The sequence below is a fragment of the Arvicola amphibius genome, chromosome 11, assembly GCF_903992535.2.
Source record: "Arvicola amphibius chromosome 11, mArvAmp1.2, whole genome shotgun sequence".
Lineage (NCBI taxonomy): Eukaryota > Metazoa > Chordata > Mammalia > Rodentia > Cricetidae > Arvicola > Arvicola amphibius.
This window is the reverse complement of record NC_052057.2, coordinates 94,705,084-94,711,083: the sequence shown is the minus strand read 5'-3', so window position 1 is coordinate 94,711,083 and position 6,000 is coordinate 94,705,084.

The following is a 6,000-nucleotide window of genomic DNA, read 5'->3' as shown; positions in this document are numbered from 1 at the left end:
CCCTCAGTTTCATTGTTTGGTCTTTTGATTCCCCCCGCTGTGGAAGCCCTCCTGTATAGCGCAGACAGCAGTTTGCCATGGTTCAGCCAGTACTAGGAGGAAGCTCTGCAGAAATCCAAAAGGTGGGGTTTTTCTTTGGTTGGTTGGTGGTTTGTTGTTTTGGGGTTTTTGTTAGGTTGTTTGGTAGATTTGTTGTTGTTGTTGTTGTTTGGTTTTCCTTTCGGTAATCAGAATTTTACCCCCCTCCCTTTCTACTTTCTCAACCAAACGTTGTTACAAACCCCTGTTTAGCTTTTCGTTAAGTGACGGGCACTCTCCTTTCTCTGGCTTCGTTACACCGAAATGGCAAGGCCACTCTCACCTCACTTCATTTGAGAGGTGGAGCCTTCATAATTACGTGGTAGCTGTCAGACTTTCTGTGAAAGTTTGGGAGCCGTGTGTGTGTGTGTGTGTGTGTGTGTGTGTGTGTGTGTGAACTTGTGCGCCTGGTGGCGCTGTGTCACTGATACTACTCAGAGTGAGGATTATCTGTATTAAAGTATTTATAAAAGAAACGACTTTACTCAGAGTCCAGCTTTGGGACTAGCCTGTATCTTTTGTAATGTCTGACATTGTAGGAAGTAAAAATTTAGAGAAACAAACCCCACCAGGAAAACCCTTGAGTTGGAGTAGCAGGCTTGGAGCGGGAGGGGAGGCTCCATGCCAGGACTCCAGAGTGCCCGCCCCTGTCTGTCCTTCCCACCTGTGTATCCCCAAGTAAGAATGCCCGTGTGTGTGTTACTTCCTAATCTCTGGTCTCTTAGCCCAGGCCACTTGGCTAAAACATCAGGTGCATCTCTGGGACTGCAGAAGACTTCCTGGTCTAGGTAAAGAGTCTCCTCTGCCCTGTCTCCTTCTCTGCTCTGGGTCTGCTCTGGCCAAGACCATGGTTGCCATTCTTGACATGGTTACCATTCACAGTCTCCTAGGACTTGTAGGAGGAACTGTTCCGTTCTTGGGGTTTTTGCTGGTGTTTTCCGATGGGCTTTGTCCAGAAGGAGTGATTGTAGCGAGTGCTGTGTGTGTGATGTCTGTTTTCGCAGTGCAGTGGAGCTTAGGAAGCCACCCTCCTGCTCTGCTGGCTTGCACCTGCGGCAGGACAGGTGGCTGTGGCAGCAGCATTGCATGTGACAGCACAGATGTGGTCGTACTTCACTTGTTCTTCTTTTGAGCTTTGAGTCTGAGGCTTTTTAACTGCAGGCAGCTGGGCGTCACCCAGTCCTGAGAAACAGCCATCGACCTGCGTCCAGCTTCTCAGTTGCTCCCAGGTCTTCCCGTTTTCTCTGTGTTATTATGGCAGGGATTGCTGGGAAAGGGAAGCAGCAAGCTCACTTGGTAGTACATAGCATATGCCACAGGTTTTAGCATAATCATCCTATAGTCTAGAGAAATAGGTGCTATGAACAGGAAATTAAGCAAAATGCTGGATGCTATGAATCTTTTGTCTTAATTTTTTGTATTGTTAAACTACAGGCTGTAGATTTCTTAGTTCTCACAGAACTTATCATTTTAAACTGACTTGTATATTTAAAAAACAAAAATCTTGATTAGGATGCTTTGTGCTTTGACCAGACTGTCTGCTGTGATGCGTTTGTTTTGAGATTTTCTGTTTTTAAAATGTAGCGTTTGACTTTTGCCAAGGAAAATAAACACTATCCTAGTGCAGAGCTGTGTGAGTGACTGCGTGTGGCAAAGGATTGGTGGAGGACATGCTGGGGTGTGTCCAGGTTAGGGTATCTAGAGTGGCTTGCTCCGGTTCCTCAGCGAAGGGGCAACATCACTGTCTCTGGGGACAGCTGAGGGTGGCTGTGCCCAGGGGAGGTAGTGTAATACCTGAGAGGAACAAAACACTGACTAGCTGCAGTCAGGGTCAGTGATGGGCCCTGAGAATGACAGGAAGTGGCTTCACGTTGGCCTTTTTTGTAGTTGGAACCATGAGTCTTTGATGTTCTTCATAAGGTAGGACACAGTGGCCACAGTGAAAGATGGTCTTCCCGTGTGGGCAGTGGTGACTCATACCTTTAATCCCGGGGGGGGGGGGGAAGGGAGGGATGCAGAAGCAGGTGGATCTCTGTGAGTTCAAGGCCAACCTGGTCTACAAGAGCTAGTTCCAGACAACAGGTGCCATAGCTACAGAGAACCCTGTCTCGAAAAAAAAAAAAAAAATATGGTCTTCCTAAAGCTGGGGGGAGGGGAGATGCTCAGTCATACCAGTCATGCAGCTATCTCTGGAACACCCAGCGGCGCTCAGGGCACTGACCCTAAAAAGTAGTTCCCAGTCTTCTGCCACATGGCACTTAATCGCTCTCCAGGGCAAACAAGCTATAGCTGTGTTTGCACTGGCACTGTAGGCTAATTCAGACCAGACTCACATTGGGATCTCAGTGGCCAAAGATTGCACGATGGGAAAGGATATGAAGATTAGCCGAGACTGCTCCTGGAGAGGAGCGGCATGTGGACAGGGCCGAGAAGTAGCCTCTCCTAAACTGAATCTGAGTACAAGATTCTGAACGGTGGTGTTTGTGTAATATTCCAGTGTGTGGAGGACTCGAGGAATTAGACAGGCATTGGGGTGGGGAGGTGGCTCTGTGGTCAAGAGAACTCGTTGCTCTTGCAGAGGACCTGAATTTGGTTCTCATGGTGGTTCACAGCCATCTGTAACTCTTGTTCCAGAACTCTGAGGGCAGCAAGCATTCACATGGCATGCGCACATTCATATACACATATATGCAGGTAAAACACTCATTCACATAAGAAGAAAAATGTTAATTTTTTTTTTAATCACCTTTTCAAAACAATCACTGACGGGCTGGAGAGACCGCTCAGCAGTTAAGAGCACTGGCTGCTCTCAATTCCTATAGAACCCTCCTGACTGCTCACAACTGTCTTAGCTCCAGTACCAGGGGAACACGATGCCCTCTTCTGGCCTCTTCTGTGCATTGCAGATGTGCAGTGCACAGACATACATGCACAGGAAGGCAAAGCACACATACAGATAAAAATAAGTGCAAAAAAAAAAAATATATATATATATATATTTTTTTTTTTTTGGTTTTTCGAGACAGGGTTTCTCTGTAGCTTTGGAGCCTGTCCTGGAACTAGCTCTTGTAGACCAGGCTGGTCTCGAACTCACAGAGATCCGCCTGCCTCTGCCTCCCGAGTGCTGGGATTAAAGGCGTGTGCCACCACCGCCCAGCTAAAAAATATATTTTTAAGGGCTAGAAATGGCTCAGCTCAGCAGTTAAGAGCACTGCCTGCTCCACCAGAGGACACGAGTTTAATTCCCAGCATCCACATGGCAACTTAAAACTGTCAGTAATTCCAGTTCCAGGGGTTCCAACACCCTCACACAGACATATATGCAGGCAAAACACCAATGCACATTAAAAATGTCTTTAAAAAAATAATCACTGTTTTTATGAGACGTACTTGTCATTGAGCTCACTTAATCTAGCCAAAGATGACCTTGACGTCTGACTTTCCTCCTAGCTCTGAACGCTGGGATTACACCCAAGATTGCACCACTGCACCCACCTGTCACCTTACTCCTGAGGTTTTGGTATGTCACTGCAGGACTCAATTCTATGGAACATGCTCAAAGGAAGGGATCTTAGCAGACATGCGTGGACTTGCCCTGGCCCTCTGGCCTCCCTGGAGTCTTGGCCCTATTCCCATTTTCCAGTCAGGCTTTGTAGCTAAATACATAGCACAGAAGGGCTTTGTGAACTTCCTGGTGTCCCCACCTGCCAGCAGCTCCTCCTGCCAGCCATGAAAGAATTTTCTTGTTCATTTTCAGTCACTGCTGCCTGCCTCGTTCCAGATGAGCTGCTGGCTCCTCCCATCATCCCTTGGGTTCTTGGCTGAAGAGAATCTCTAGTCCATCAACCTTCATCAGTGTTCCCATTCCCCTAGCAGTCTTATTTGAGGGGACTGAGACCCCATCCAGCCTGTCATTTACTGAAGAGCCCAGACTGGCTTTGAAGTCACCTACCTTAGGCCCCCTCAGTGCTGGGTTTACAGGCATGAATGACCACGCCTGACCAGCTAAGAATTTTTAGATGGTAATAGTGCTACTGAGCTCAGCCCAGGTTTACCATGCTTCTTATTAACTGTACCTAGATCCCTAACATCTTAGTGCTGTGGGCTGGAAGAAAATGAACCTGCCCACACTGCTGCTTTCTATAAACCACCTCACTCCTGACTACCTTTTCTTAACGAGTAACAACCCAGTCAGAGGACTGGAAATAATGAAATGTCTGTTTTCTGAGGGTTAAGATTTAGGTCCTAGGCTGGGTAGTGATAGCACATACTTTTAATCCCAGAACTTGGGAGGCAGAGGAAGGAGGATCTCTGTGGTTTGAGGGCAGCCTGGTCTACAGAGGAGTGAATTCCAGGACAGCCAGGGCTACATAGAGAAGCCCTGTCTTCAAAAAACAAAAAACAAAAACAAAAAAAAAATGTAGATCCTAAATGTCCCCCAAGGTTCATGGAGAAGGAAACTAGATCATGGAGCTGTGTACTAGAAGATGCAGGAACATATCCTCTCTTTCCTTTCTACCCAAATCTTTTCTCTCCAGCTGTCTTTTCTGCCACACAATCCCAGCTATGATGGTTAGCTTTGCCACAGGCCCTGAAATAATGGATCCAGCTGCCTCTGGAGTAACTTCAAGAAAAAAAGGACACCTGAAAGCCTCAAGGAAGAAAATGAAATAAACAAGCCAGGTTTGGTGTAACTAGTACTTGTGAGATGGAAGCAGAAGGATCAGGAATTCGAGAGAAGTCTCAGCTACATAGTTCAAAGCTAGCCTAGGCTCCACGATACCTTGTCTCCCAAAACAACAGAAGTAAGGATACCAAAAGGCTGGACATGGAAGCACCTGGCTTTAATCCCAGCATGCAGGAGAAGTAGATAGAGGCCAGGCAGAGCTACTCAGTGGGATTCAGTCAAAAACACAAAGCAAAAGGTCTCAGACCTCATAAATGGTTTATCTCGGCTATTTTGTGGTGAGGGCATTTGCCAATAGCACAGTTGATTGCCTTGGTAAGATTCGGGTCCCCAGTGTGTTACCCAGTAAACATTTTTTTTTTTTTCTTTTCTTTTTTTTTTTTTTTTTTTTTTGGTTTTTCGAGACAGGGTTTCTCTGCAGCTTTAGAGCCTGTCCTGGAACTAGCTCTTGTAGACCAGGCTGGTCTCGAACTCACAGAGATCCGCCTGCCTCTGCCTCCCGAGTGCTGGGATTAAAGGCGTGCGCCACCACCGCCCGGCCCATTTTCAAAGCAGGCTGTTCGTCCTGTAGTCTGTTACACTAAGAATACAAAAGTTATTACTGTGAAAGTTGTTAGTGTAGATCAGATTTAGATTTCCATCACTAGATTTTGCTTTTTGAGACTCATAGCCATGGCTAGCCTTAAACTAACTCCTCCTGCCTCCATTATCCAATGGCTGAGATTATGTGCGTGTGCCTGGCTTGGGTCTTTTTCTTTAAAGATGTGGAGTGTGTTTTAAGGTACTAACATGGATTCCTGAGAAAGAACATCCCTTAGGTGCCATCTACCAACAGCGAGTTTGGACTGAGAGAGAAGGGGTTGGTTCTAGCTGCACAGCTGCTTATGGCAAAAGGAGCCCCTTCATTGGGTGACAGCTTTTCTTTCATTGCTGGTGCAGATGTGTGTGTGTGTGTGTGTGTGTGTGTGTGTGTGTTAGTATAATGTGTGAGTGTACAAGTGTTCTACATATATGGGTGCGGGTGTTCATGCACATGAGTGGGTATGCGTGGAGGCCTGAGCTTCATGTCAGAAACTGACTGCTGAGTGTATCTTTTCTCTTTATGTAATAAGACATTCAGACTAGTCCTCTGCCTCAGTGGTACTATGAGCACTAGTTTAGAGGCGTGCCCATGGGTTGTTAAATGTTTTTGTGCTAGTTTAGATGTGTCTGTGTGTGTGTGTGTGTGTGTGTGA